The 16,054-nt window shown below is 34.3% G+C and overlaps 1 pseudogene; it reads right to left on the reverse strand.

Annotated features, from left to right (window-relative positions):
- Positions 1-15,668, reverse strand: part of LOC144374906 (sodium/calcium exchanger 1-like) — a 104,333-nt pseudogene extending 88,665 nt beyond the window's left edge.
- Between the last annotated feature and the right edge of the window lie 386 nt (positions 15,669-16,054).

The following is a 16,054-nucleotide window of genomic DNA, read 5'->3' on the forward strand; positions in this document are numbered from 1 at the left end:
TATGACCAGATATGACCATATGACCAGATATGGCTTTGCGGAATTGTCCCTAGAGTATGACTTGATAGTATGCCAAGAAAAATGTAGTACACCATCCTGATGCCATCCTTATATTCAACTGAGATTATTATTTAAAAAGTTTTTTTTTTTTTTTTTTAACCAATAGTAGCTGGATGCAATGGTGCATGCCTGTAATCCCAGCAGCTTAGGAGAGTGAGACAGAAGGATCTCCAGTTCAAACCAGCCTCAGCAAAAGTGAGGCACTAAGCAACTCAGTGAGACCTTGTCTCCAAATAAAATACAAAACAGGGCTGGGATGTACCTTAGTGGTCGAGTGCCCCTGAATTCAATCCCCAGTACCAAAATAAAAAAAGGACTAAACTGACAGTGAAATACAAAGCAATGTTTGCAAAACAGTTTCAATATAAAATATAAGATCATAATGATATTCTAAACAATCAGATGGCTTTCGTGCTACACCTCAAGATCTCGAAAGGTACACATTCACTCATTTCTCCCTTCAGTATGAGAAACAAAGAAAGAAAAAGAGTTGATTCAGAACAACTTTGAAGTCAAATCCATACGTGAATATTGGCAGAGTTGCTAGTTGTATGATTCAGAGCAAATTATCCTAATTTATAAAACATCTTCATCTCTTAACCTCATCTATAAATTAAAATCATACTAAGGTTGTGATTAAATAATAGGGTACATACAAAATACTTAGAATTATAGGCATGTAATAAATGGTAATTATCACTAGTTCAACTTAATTAAGAAATTAAAATAATATATAATATTAGTGTCTGCTTTAATTACATCCAAACAATTACATGATTTTAAAAATCATTTCCAAATTTCCTCTCCTAAGCTCTTTAGATAAACAAAGGGGATGGGGGGGAAACATAGGTTCCTATTTGAATATACACAATTTCAGATGCTATAAATATAATTGCAGCATACTCAAACTAAATAATAATACAATCTTTCAACAAATTTCCATCAAGTATAATTAAGAAAATCAGTCACCATTCAATCACATATGTTTTTATATGAGTACACATAGAACACGTTATAAAAATATTGTTTTAACACTAGAGAAAGAATAAAATATGTGCTAAGGTGTTCTGTGAAAAAAATTACTATTCAGAGAAGACATGATGTACACATCATTTCAACTATACTAAGAAGTAACCAAGAATTTACAATGTTATGGAAAAGCTATAAACAACACATAAGTAGTGATAATATGAGTAACTTTTTGAAATCTGTAGTCTCTTTCCGAACAAACATTAAAAGCAATGCTTTGTATATACAACCCAAAATTTATTATTTATAAATCTTTTTTCTCTATTCTACTTGAATACAGATAAATTTTCAAATAAGATTGCTATATTTTACCAATCAATAAAAAAGTATTAGATAATGTACATTCACTTAAAAGCTTACTAAAAAAATATATTTTCCTGAATGACTAAAAAAGAAAACAATGTGGTAAAGCTTGAAATGAAAATGAGAGAAAAAAATAGGATAATATCCATATACCAAAAACTGAAAGAAATGTGAAAATATTAGAATTTTACCCAAATTCATCAGTCAGAATCCACATAAATTCTAGTTTACATTCTTAATAAAAATAGGAAAAAAATAAAATATTCTTTTAAATTTTTCAAAAATCCTGGAATTAATAATGATGTAAGCCTAATTTAATTCAGTTTAGAAAAAAAAGACTTGATAACATCATATGACAAAAAATAGAGAAAAATCTGGTTTTAGGAAGGACTAAACCCAAGAATTTGATGGTGTCAATACTCCCTTCTAGTTTTAAAAGCTCAGTGACGGCAACAATTTTTTTGTATGCTTTATTTCTATATTAGTGGCATAGAAACTGGCACAGTTAGTACTTAAATATTTATTGAATAAATATCCCCTCTTTGTTTCAGCTTAACTACTAAACATGAGTGTTTTCTGTGCCAAAAGTGATAATCTAAAAAAGCACATTCTTCCAACTTCATAAACCAACCAGCAAGGCAATCTTTCTGCCAATTCCATTTAGAAAAACTCCAGGGAGTGTTCTAGCCACTAGCCCAATCTTATGCCAATCCTATGCAAGACACAAGAGAGTTGACAAAGATCTGAGCCTGGCCTAATAATATGTGGCCATAAAGGAGCAGCTTCTTATGATGAAAAAAAAGAAGGGAAAGGGAGGTCTACAGAGGATAAAAACATAGATATCAAACATTAACATGTCCTTCATTACCAGCAACATAAATAAATCGTTCATCTCAACATACAGTGGTTTTTAGTCTTGCATATGCCACAGTTAATTCAATACATTCACACACACATACACACACAAAGCTATATAGACAATAAAAAGATAATTATATTATTAGTTCAAATGGACCAATCACAGACATTCATCCAAATTTCCCCTGCAGCTTCTATCCCAGTTCGTCATACCATACTACTTTTTTGGTCACTCCCATACTTGACTACAACATTATAAATGCAAAAAATTTCATCAAGTCGATTTTTACAAACTGATACAAGAGAATTGCTCAAATTATATGCAAAGTAAAGAAAAGACCTGTCAAAATTATAAGGTGTGAGCTGAGATGTAGCTCCCAGGTAAAGCACCTGTCTCACATGCAGAAAGGGCTGGGTTCAAACCCCCCAGGTTCAAAAAAGAAAAAAAATTATAACATGTGAAAAAATAAAGTCAATAAAAATAACCATATTACATACTTCAATAAAGAATGACATTAATGTCAAAGAATTCAAAGCAGCACCTGAGAAAATTACTAAAACCAAAAATATTTCCACAGAAAGGACCTCTAGAATCATGCTAAAAAAGTTAAACATTAACTGAAAATATCCTATACTATCATATAATTTATGATAATTTAAATTATCATATAATTTATTAACAAAAATCACACCAGAATCTATCACATTTAATTTTTTTTTGTAAGTTTGGTTTAATTTTAAAGAAAGAACTCCAAATCCTTTTTCACCATTTTGAAATATTACACATCACTTAAAGTTTATTTCATAAACCGGACTCCTCCCAAGTACTATTTAATTAAAGGTGAATCTTGTTTGGAGAAATAATTGCTAGTGCTTTAAATACTAAACAAATACTTAAGCAAGGAACTAACTCTGAGCATGATAATGGGCCAGGTTATTTAGAAGATTAGAAGATAAACAACATAAAGAACCTTAAACTAATAACATTTAACAAAGACCATGACTCTGAGTACTATGAGAGCACTGAGAGAAAGATTAATACTTGGTAGCTAAGTAAAGAAACACTGCAAGGAGACATACTTATTTAACTGAAAAAAAATATCAATTTCAGTGCTCCCTTGAAAATAAAATAAATTTTAAAGTATTTAAAATATACTTCCCTGAAGTATATTTTAGTTCTTTCATTAAAAGAAATGGTAACATATGGGAAATCAAAGACATCTGGTTCATCTCTAGTTTTACTGAGACCCAGAAAAATATGGTGGCTTAATGAAGATCCAAAGCTGATAATTTAAAGACTATCTGACTAAAACCTTTGTTGCAGATTCCCAGTTTGCTGCAACATTTTCTTAGCCAAGAATATATTCAACATATACAACATCAATTAAAAGGTTAAAATATGATTCATGCTAAGAGTACATATCTTCTGTGAAGCAAGGTATACAAGTCCACTCTGAAGTACATATATCAAGAAAAAAGTAGTGACTTTAGAGGTAGATGATCAACAACTTACATCTGTTTGAGACCCTGCTCTTTCCCTTATCAACTATGTTACCTTGGGATAAAAAATCTTTGAACTGAGTTAGCTCCCTCATCTTAAAATAGTAACAATACCACCTATTCCAAAAAAGAAAAAAAAGCCATGAGGAATAAATAAGATGATGCTAAAAGCTGTGTTCCCCCAAACACTAGTCATTGAAATTTACTTCTGAACTCCAGAAACATTTTAAATGTTTTGGGGAAAATATACTGGCAATAAAACTGCTGGACTTCAGAAAGAGTAGAATACTATTAAAGAATAGGTACTGAATTTCTTGCTGTAGTCTGAACATTGCAAAAAGTATATTGTATGAGGCCATTACTCTAAATATGTAAACAATACCATATTCTGATTCCATAGTTCAAGCAATACCATGTTCTAATACCACAGTCCAGAAAAGATGCTACAAATGCACATCTCTACATTAGACTGAAGGCTTAGAGAATAATTTTTTAATACATGATGGACACAATTTCCTTATACAATACATTCACAAATGCAAATGTAAGGAAAATGTACTACTCTAAATTAAATGTTTTAAAATACAGAAAGAGATCCGATTGTTTTAATATTTAATTTTCAGTAAACCATCCCTCTTAGTAAGAAAACAGATTTTTCCCTTAAGTGCTTCCTGAGGCAGCTAGCCCTACAGACACCTAGATGCTAGCCCAGTGAGACAACACTGTACTTTCAGAGCACTAATATAATTAATCTTGTGGTTTTAAGTCACAAAATTTTTAATTTGTTATAGCAACAATAGGAAACTAATACAATGGTCATCCTGGCCTTCCTGAACAATACTGGGGGAAAAAACTTATATCTGGCCATGAGTCTGTCTCAATTATTTGTGAAGAACTAGAGCCTCTCTCCTTGCCTTATATCTTCTATGTCTCAGTGGCACACTATCTCAGAACCTCACAATGCTCATTCAGGAAAAAGCACCTAAAGAACATGCAAAGAATCTTAAATTGTGTCCTACAAGGCCACTGGTATTTAAACTGCACTCCTCAAAGATTGAATTCTCCTGAGAAGTCCCAGCAGATATCTTTGGCTGAGGTGGGACAGAGGCGATTTTTAAAAAAGTTTGAGGTTCAGAGAAATGTGTCCAGATATCTACATTTGGCAAATAGATGTGTGAGAGTGTTTTATCTGTGATAGAATTATACCAGTTTGGGCAAGAAAGTCAGAACAGAACCTTACCCCTCATACATTATTAACCATATAGATTAAATCCTTTAGATGTTAGGTGTGATCTAAGGTTACCGGAGTCTAACTTCATTTATTTAAATAACTTCCCAAAGAAACAAATGGTCTAATTTTATAAATTATACTCTTACAGTGGTTAAGTTTCAGCAGTTTTAAAAGACTCATCTGCCACATCTTTAGTCACTCTTTGGGTTCAAAAAAAACATGCACAAGAATGAAACTAGAAACCTATCTCTAACACGATACAAAAATCAATTCAAAATGGATAGAGTTAAATGTAAGACCTGAAACTGTTAGAAGAAAACAGAGGAAACACTTTCAAACACTGGAATGGGCAAGGATGTTTTCAGTAAGATCCCAAAAGTACAGGAGACAAAAGCATAAAGAGACAAATGAGATAACATAAAACTAAAATGCATTTAAACAGCAAAGGAAATAACCAGCAGAACAAAGAGACAACCTAGAGAATGAGAGAAAATAGTTGCAAACTATACATTTCACAAGGGGTTAATATTCAGAATATATAAAGCACTCCAAATTTCAACAGTATAAAAGTAACCCAATTTAAAAATGAGCAACAGAACTACATAGCCATCTCTCAGGACACATACAACCTGGCAACAAGTATATGAAAAGTTGCTCAGTGTCACTAATCATTAAAAAAAAGAATTAAAAAAACACAACGAAATATCACCTCATCCTAATAAGAATGATCATTCTCAAAAAGATAACAAGTGATGATGAGTATGTGGCAAAAAGGGAACTCTTGTACACATTTGTGGGAATACAAATTAATATAGCCATTATGGAAAACTGAATAGATGTTCCTCAAAAACCATGTGATCCATCAATCCTACTACTGGGTTTATATACACAAAGGAAGTTCAATCAATATGTCAAAGAGACTTCTGTACTCTCCTTGTTTATTGCACGGGTATTCACAGTAGATAAGAAATGGAAACAACACAAGTGTTTATCAACTGCTAAATGAATACTGAAAATGAAGTACATATACACAATACAATACTATCCAGCCATAAAAAAAGAATGAAATCCTGTCATTTTTGCCAATGAGGATGGAACTATTAAGTCAGGCACAGAAAGATTAGTACTACATGATCTCATTCATATGCAGAATATAATTTTAAAACATTGATTCTGGTGGGTAGCGGCTGGGGAAAGGAGGCAGGAGGGAGCATGGGGAATGGTTGATCAATGGGTACACTAAGTTATATTAGCTAGGAGTAACTGTGTGCTACTGCACAGTAAGGTGACTATAGATGACAACAATGTATTGTGTATTTTAAAAAGCTAGAAGAATGTTGAATGCTTTTAATATAAATAAAAACTGTTCAGGGAAATATCTAATCTGATTCAAACATTACCCAATGTATACATATTTTGAATCATCACAAGGCATCCTATGTCATATCCAACTCATATACAGATCCATTTGAAACAAATTAAATTGGAATTTTAAAAAAAACATTTAAACAAGTCCCCTGGGACAGGAATTCCATAAATGATAAACTATGTAAAGATAAAAGAAGGAATAATGACAGTAATAAAATAATATGAAAATGTTAAAGGAGGAAATACCATGACAGCATAAATTCTCTTAAAACAGATCATAGAAATATAGAAACAAAAACTCTGGTGTCCGCAAACCTTACTTCTAGCCCCAGCTTCCTTATTTAGCCCAAAATCTGACATTTCCCATTCACTACATTGTATAATGTAGTATTAAAAAAATTCTATAGTTACTATTTTGATGTGCACTGTGCTCCAGGATGAAAGCATGCAACTCCTGTGGCTGTCAGTTGGAAGCAAAGTTGAATTAGAATGCCATTATGACAGTGCTAAAAGTTGATTCAACCACCCTTCTTTCCCATAAAGACTCCAAAAAAAAAAAATGTATTGGAAACAATGGCAAGACAGAGCACAATCACTCCTGTTTCATCAGGATGAAAAGTCCCTTTATTCCCCTTGAAAACTCCAGCTCTTAAGAAAACATGGCCCAATCAGCATACCTTCTTAAGAAATCCGTTTTAGTTTTGCCTAATACTAACTCAAATGTTAATCAAAAGAATGTTACTAAAATATGATTGCTTTTTTCAAAATAAAGGTATTTCCCTGTATTTTATTTGGTGTGCCTTTAAAATGAAACCACCTGCTCATCTATTATACACACAAAATATTTTTAAAAGCATTCACATGTAAAATGAATCATATACAGAAAATATATCTGAGGCATATATTACTCTTCCACTCTTTTCTTGGGCTGGCAGCTTTTAAGACACATATTAAGCTTACAGTATTTTTATTAAAAGCTTTTGGTTCATACAATATTTAAATAGAATTTCAAACATACAATGAAACAAAATTCTATCAATAGAAGAAACACATGGAAAAATTCACTTCTGCACAAATGAGATTCAAGGATCAGAAACTGAGATTCAAGGATCAGAAAGGGTTATGCACACTTGCATAATCATCTACTAATATTTAAATAATCCTCTACTAATTCATAAATAGGGTTATGAAGCTAGTTATTAAAACAGAGTAGAAGGAGAACTTTGGAGTAAAACGGTAAGTGTACAAATTGTAAAAACAGGGTCAAAACCCTCTATTCATCTGGGTACAGTAGTACACACCTGTAATCCCAGCAGCTTGGGAGGCTGAGGATCACAAGTTCAAAACCAACCTCAATAATTTAGCAAGGCCCTAAGCAGCTGAGTGAGACCCTGTCTTAAAATAAAAAGGGTGAGGTAAAGCACCTAGGCTTAATCACTGATCCAAAAAAAAAAAAAAAACTTCAGTAATTTCTTCTTTAGCAGAATGCTTTATGATACAACTATAAATCCAATTTGAAATTTCCTTAACAATAAGGAAGGTTATTGTTATAGTTTAAATGTGGTGTCCCCAAAAACCTCACATGTGAGACAATGCAAGAAGGTTTAGAGGAGAAATAATTGGGTTGTAAGAGTCTTAACCCAATCAGTGAATTAATCCCCTGATAACTGAGTGGTAACTGAAGTGGTCGGGGTGGCTGGAGGAGGTGGGAATTGGGGGTGTGGCTTTGGGGTATATAGTTGTATCTCACAAGTGGAGACCTCTCTCTGTGCTTCCTGATCATCATGTGAGCTGGTTCTCTCAGCCACTCTTCCACTTGATATTCTGCCTTACCTAGAGCCCCAAGGAATAGAACCAGCCTTCTATGGACTAAGATCTTGAAACTGTGAGCCCTCTAATAAACTTTTCCTCCCTTCTGGTTGGGTCCTTTCAGTCACAGCAGCGAGAAAAGCTAAAACACTTATTAACTTCAGAACACAAGAGTCCAGAGTTAGAACAATAACAAGGTTAGCTAAGTTACATAATCAAGACCTCACATTCTTATTATTTTCCTCCACAGGTTTTGCTTCAAGCTTGTACCATCATAATTACAAGTTGAGATCAGCAACTCAAGCATCCCACTGTCATACACATACTCAAAGACAGAAAGAGAAAATTTACCTTCTTGCATCCTTTAAGAACAAAGAAACTTGCCCAAAATTGTATCATCTGCTCACTTTTAAAACAACAATTTGAAAGATGCTGGAAAAATCATGATGATCTTTGACTAATAAAAATTACTACTTGGAGCTTGCAATAGTCCCAGCTAAACCAAACCAAAAGTCAGGTAAACAAGACCATCTGCCACGATCATCATGTCAAAATTATAGATAACTGTCTTAGTCAATTTAGGCTGCTACAACAAATTACCTTAGACTGGGGAGCTTAAAAAACAGATTTATTTCCACCTTTCTAGAGTCTGAAAGTTCAACATCAGGGTGCCAGCATGGTCAGGTTCTGATAAGGGCTCTCTTCAGAATGCTGACTTGTCACTATATCTTCACAGAGCAGAAAAACAAGAACGATCAGGTGCCTTTTATAAGAATTCTACCCACAGGATCTAATCACTCCCCAAAGGCTCTCCAATACCATCACAATACCTCTAATACCATCACATTAGGGTTGGGAATTCAAATTATAAATTTTGGAAGGGCACAAACATGCAATGCATTTCAATAATCTAATTAAGGGAAAGGCCTAGCATCCTGTCTATGTATTGCTACTTTCTTTATCTTTTCCTGATACAATTTAAGACTTATTTTCAACTCCCAATTTACCAAATTCAGGAATTTATACTAAGGTATTACACTCTATTTAAAATTTAAACAGATTACACAATTTATAAATAATTACAAAAAATAAGTTTTACCACTTATATGAACTAACTTGCCAATAGTTTTCTGTGTCTCAAGCAGAGTCAAAAATATCAAAATATTTCCAAAACTTAAGTCACATAAATATTAACATCTAAATAAACCATCTCTAAAAGATATACTTATAAAATATTTGCATTAAATACAATCAATACCACATTTATTTAACTTATACTGAACTGCCCCTTTCCATCACAGTTACTTGATTTCTCAAGGTAACATGAAGGAAAAAGAAAATTCCTGACATCTTCAAGTATAAAACTCAATAGGTATTTTTGGTGATCAACAAAAACTTTAATAAATATGTCAGTAAGGACTTACTTTTATTCAAAACTGTCTTCAGCTCATGAATTTCTTCAGGATGCTATCTGTACTAAAATGTTTATTAAGTTACAGATTCCAAAACACTCAATAAGCTAGCTCATGATATTTTTTTCCAGAGTTAAAGAAAAATATAGATAGGCAGAGAGAAACTAATTACTATGAAAAAGTATTATCTATTCTTCTAAATAACAATGTTGAAGCTTTAATATTCAGCCTAAATACTTAAATGTTTTACATATTTATGTATAAATCAGGAGCCCTATTTTTAAAATTCTCTCCTTAAATCCATGTGTAATTCCACAAGAAATCATGTAATCACAGACTCTACTTACTATCTGCAAAATATAATTTAAGAACTACAAAGAGAGCTGAGGTTGTGGCTCAGTGGAAGAGTGCTCACCTAGCAGATGTGAGGCACTGAGTTTAAGCCTCAGCACCATATTAAATAAATACATACATACATACATACATACATACATACATACATAAAGGTATTGTATCCATCTACAACTAAATAAATGTTAAAAAAAAACTGCAAAGATGTATTATACTAGCATGTAGTTAGATTAAAAAAAAAACGAAGCTCTTCAACATTAAAAGTTTGTTTCCCATAAAACAACACTGTTAATAGCAATGAGAAATCAGATGGACCAGATGGAGAGAGGAAAGGATGATATGCTCAATAGATATGCTCAAGTTGAGGAACTGCAGAAATCTTGTCCTAACAACAGAAATAAAAACTACATAGAGATCAGCAGAAGTATTATCCATTTGTTACACACTTACACACACACACAAACATACACACTCTCACACTACTGTTATGCAACAAATAGTCATTTTTTTCATCTACCCATTTTCTAGCAGGGAACACATTACTCCTACACTTAACCAAAGATAAATTTTCTATTTTGGTAGAATTACCATGATGCTCCAAGAGGAATTCTTATGCAGATAAGCTAATCAGGATAGTCTAATACAGTGAAGAAACCAACATCACTCAAGGGCATAACAGACTGCACTGGCATTCAAATTACTAAATATTTAGGGCAAAAGAGAAAGGATGAAAAAGTAAATGTAACAAAAGGTTAAGTGTTAATGTTGTCTGCTTTGTGTTATATATTTTCATTCCATCTTTCTCTATGACATAAACATACAATTAAGTACATATATGGGACTATACTTGCCAGTGGTATATTTACCTCTAAGAAAATACCCTAAAAATGTTCCCTTTTGATGAAATTTCTCAAAGAGATAATTCTTCGTGGGTTTCTACACAATTTGTGAGTGAAGCTACAGACTTAACTTGGTTTTGGATTATCTTTTTAAGGATGTTGTGTAGCATAAAGCCATCATGTGAAAATTATATATAACTGTCTTAGTCAAGACAGAGTTCTCTATTTAAAAAAAAAAAAAGTGGGCTCGGTAGTGCACATCTGTAATCCTAGTGGTTAAGGAGGCAAACGCAAGAGAATCACAAGTTCAAAGCCAGCCTCTGCAATTTAGCAAGGCACTAAGCAACTTAGCAAGACCTTCTCTCAAAAGAAAAAATAAAAAGGGGTGGGGATTGATGCAGGGGTAAAGCGCCCCTGGGTTCAATCACTGGTACCAAAAAAAGAAAAAAATTAAAAAGTGTGTGCATTTTAAAATATGTGCGTTCCCTACAGTCAAGGTTGCTCTCCTGTAATTCAACTACTACATACCTGAGGATCACCTGGCCCTCTTACACTGCCCTTAACCAATTAAAGCTCAAGGAACCAATGCAGATGTTGATACTCTGGCAACTCTAGTGCTGTAATATATTCATGTACCTAAAAGTCATGGAATTCTGTGACACATTCCTCATGGAATGCCGTGATACAGGAATACCATACCTTCTGCCATCATCCAAGAAACTGGAGCTCTTGGACAGGCACATTTGGCTATTCTGAGTAAGACCTGTCATTTTCAATCATTCTTCAAAGATTATCACACACATAATCTAACCTAAATGAAACAACTGCCTGACATCAGCATCATCTGTTTTTTATATGTAAGCAGATCAATGTAAAATTGTTATGCATTTCTAAAAGTTGTACTGTTTGCATACTTCTTCCACTTAAGTTCTTTGCTTAAAGGGAACTTCTATTGCTTACCTCCATCTTCTCCCTTGTAATCATTTTCTAAGTAAAATTTCTATTTCGCAGTTGGGACACTAGAAATTAGATATCATTCACCCAGTGTAAAACATGTTTAAAAACATTAATGGCATACAGAATTATGTCAAAGGCAGCTGAACAATTTTAAGCAAATATTTTACTAATCTCCCAGGAAGCATTTATGAGCAAATCAATTTTTCATATTGCATATTCATTATACCTACATATCCTAGCCTATTAACTAATTACATTCCTTGCAAATATAATAAATTATTATAACGGCTGTTTTTGATGACTAACAAATCAATACTTCTACTGTAATTCATTATACAATTTGAGCTCTGTTTACATAATCAGAAGAGGTCATTATAAATTACAACAATTCCAAATGAAGCTGATTAACTGATATAATAATCTATGAAATAGAAAAACTATCAAAAGAAAAGCAAAATGCGTTAATATACAAATTAAAACTACTAAGAGGCCAAAGTCTTCCACACTCACATCACATCATTTTAATTTGAGAATTAAAAATTACTTTTTAATGACTGTATTTAATACAATTAAGAGATGTGGCTTAAGAATCCTCACTTTTCTTTGTCTATCCACTTAACTATTCCTACATATATTCTTAAACAGAATACATAACAAAACTAATTATTTTTAAGGAATGAAAATGTCATCATAAAGAAACGTGTATATAAACATATACATAATACATACACATGTACATGCACATACATATACACAAATGCATGGAGTATCACTAATTCTGATGCAAAATCTCTATGTGCAAAATTCTCAATATAAAAGTCTAGAATTCTCAGTGTTTCATCATAAGTAATAGATAATCTATTTTAGAAGCCATATAATTTATTATCATCATAAAGCTTAAAAATAATTTTTAAAAAATCTTACATTTTATAATTTCACCATACTAACATGTTTATTTAAATAAGAAACCCATAATAGCTACTTACCACTTACTGATCATCAGTTATGTTCTAGTCATCACACTAGATACTACATAAACTTATTTAATCCCAACAATGATCCCAAGATATAGGTATTATGTCTGTATTTTTTTTAAAAAAAGGAACCAGAATTCAGCAACATTAAATGGTTTGCCTTGTGTCATACAATCAAGGACTGAGTTATAACTGTATCATTTGTCTGACTCAAGAAAACATGTTGTAAATATTACCACCACAATTACTACTTCCTTAAAAGCAAATAATATACATTCTTGACTCCAGACTCAATTTTAGAGTTCAATTTGAATTCCCAAGAAAGAAAAGCTCTTCATGCCATGTCAACTATTCTGATATATAATGGTAGTCATATTCATTGCAGTAAACTACATTTCAGCTGCTATACTTTCTGGTTCAATGGCAAATCTTACTCTGGGCATCAGATTCTAATGTCAGCAAAGAAAGAAACCACATACAGGAAAAAAAAAAAAAGAGGTACCCCTGAAAAAGCATCATACTAGTGAACAATCATTTCTCATTATTTCCAATGTATAATGTTTTTATTTCAATAATAGAAGATATCACAGTTTGCTAACAGAGTACTATATACAGAACTGGCCTATAATACTTCAGAGACCTAAGTATCAAAACTTCAAATGTTTTTAATATGCCTTTTTTTCCATAAAGAAAAATACATGGTTACTGTAACACCACCATATATTAGTATTAGCTTCTCCTTTTTATGAGAAAAAGAATAATTTTGGAAGATGCTCATTTTCAATCTTCAGCATTGTTCTCCCCAGATTTTCATTTTAAAAATACCTTCTATAAAATATATCTTAATGGAAATATACTACTGACTTTTAGATTTAATTAATTACACTGGTATCATCTTTACATATTCAAGTAATATTACAAATGGAGACACTAAGATGCCATGAACCTGTACCCTTTTTGCATTTTTTCCCTCTGCAGTTTAAAGAGTAGTCCTAAGTGACATTCCCAGGAGGTAAAACATCAGAATTTCCATGGAATTCCTCATCATATTTTATTGCTCTCTGCTCTGGTAACTCACAAAAAAAAAAAAAAAAGAAAAAGGAAAAAAAAAGTCTACTACTCAATCTTCTACTTTTCTCATCAACAACTATAAAACCTAAAACTCTTGAAATATAGCATATAAATACCAAGTATTAAAAATATATCTTCAATTTATATTTCTAAATACAACTGTAACAAAACTAGTGACTAGTGATTCTCTAAATGTTGTTGTCAAAACTCCACAAGGAATTTTGTATGGCCTAATTTCATGCTAAAATTAAAAACAAAAAACTAACAGTCATTAATATTGCCAGGTAAGGTGGTGCACGCTTGTATTCCCAGTGGCTCAGACGGCTGAAGCAGGAGGATCTCAAGTTCAAAGCCAGCCTCAGCAAAAGCAGCCCTAAGCAACTCAGTGTGAGCCTCTGTCCCTAAATAAAATACAAAATAGGGCTGAGGATGTGGCTCAGTGGTTAAAGTGACACTGAGTTTAATCCCCAGGACGCAAAAGGAAAAAAAAAAAAAAAACAGTGAATATTGACCACAGTTTTTTCTGCAATGATTAATAAGAAAAGACAAAACGATTACTTCGAAAGTTATCTATTTTTTCTCTCTCTATCCAGCTATTAAGAAATTTCTGGCAATATCTTGATTCAAATTATGAGACATGTGTAGTTGTGTAATTCCACCAAAGAAAAACCATCTTGGATTACATAACCAGTATATTAACCAAAATGATCCACAATTAGAAACACTGAATTTTTCTTCTGAAACTTCTAGATCAATCATCCATAGTAATGATACATAACCAAATTCACAAATAACTCTACATTACTTTAAACACAGTCGTTTCAAATCTCACTCTGGCCAAAGTTAAAGACTAAGATTAAAATCTGGTGATCTGAACTTCACCCAAAAATGTGCATAACGTAAATAATATGAGGTTATTTCACAATTACACATTGAGTTTAAAATAAAAATAAACCTACCCTTTTAGAAGGTATAATTCAGAATAGAGAAAAACTTAAAACACTCTCGATATTCTGTTTAATCCAGAAAAGGAGAAAAATAAAGAGTTAAATAGTTCCTGGAGCTTTATAAATACTTCTCAAGGGTATTTTCTCATCCACCACACCCCTTTCAGCGACACCAGCGCCCAAAGCTCGGCCTGCACACAGAGGGACTCTCAGTGGTCCTAAGTGACATTCCCAGGAGCAGCCCAGGGCAGCCAAGCGGACGCGTCCTTTCCCCTTCAGGGGACAGTACTGGGCTAAAAGGTTGCGGACCGCAAAGCACCCGCCCCTAGGCCTCCACCCACGCGGCCGCCACCGCCCACGCCCCGCCGCCCCGCTGCCTAGCCACCATGCGGGGCTTCCTGGCAACGTGTCCCGCCCCAGCCCGCCCAGGCCCACTCGAGAAAGCCAACAGGATTCATTCTACCTCTTTTTTCTTCTGTCCTCCCCCGAGCTGAATGCAGAGAAGCAGCAGCAGGAGGAGAAAAGGAAAGCTCCCGGTGGGCAGGTACCGCAGCCGCCGCCCCGCCGGTCTCCGGAGTGAAGGAGAGGCCCGAGCACCCATCGCCGCAGGGCAGTGTCTCCTCCACGCGCGGTAACCGTGAGCGCCCAGCTCCTACTGCGCCCCACACCTGCCAGGCCAGCCGCCAGGAGCCTCCTGGCTGGGGCCTCGGGGTGGCAAAGGCTCAGCGAAGGAGCTGGGTGGAGGCCGAGGACACACGGAGGAGGAGACTGACAGCGCATCCGGTTCACCGGGAGAGAGACCTGGAAAGGCGCTGGATGGGGCAGGAAGTGGGCGTGGCGAGGAAGAGAGGGCTCGGTGCGCGCGGCGCGGAGTTCTCACCACGACTGTACCCTGAGCCCCACCTAGGGAAGAGAGGCTGCTGTCTATCTTGCTCAATCAGAAACTGTCCTTTTGAAACTAGGTCCCAGGAATAAGCAAGGGACCTCTCAGTCCAATACTTTACCTGGTTGCCTTCTTGGGTGATGGAGAGCTTTGAAGAATTAAGGATCTGGCCACTCTAAGCTACTGGTATTCATATTCTTATTGGGATGAGTTTAGGGACACATATGTGTCTCCGTCTAAACTCTCAAGCGCTCTAACATACTCTGGAGTTTTCTGGATGCATAAGAAGTGGCCCCACAACTTGACACCTGTTTTTCAACCCCAACTGAAGATCCTGAGAAGCCAACATAGACTTGGCTTCATTCTTTCAGTGTTTATTGACTGCCAATGGACACAGCAGTGTTCTAGCTGATTTGAATGCAAGAATGAATAGAACTTAACTCAATTTCTGTTCTCTAAAAT

This window comes from Ictidomys tridecemlineatus, unplaced genomic scaffold (genome assembly GCF_052094955.1).
Source record: "Ictidomys tridecemlineatus isolate mIctTri1 unplaced genomic scaffold, mIctTri1.hap1 Scaffold_934, whole genome shotgun sequence".
NCBI classification, from domain to species: Eukaryota; Metazoa; Chordata; class Mammalia; order Rodentia; family Sciuridae; genus Ictidomys; species Ictidomys tridecemlineatus.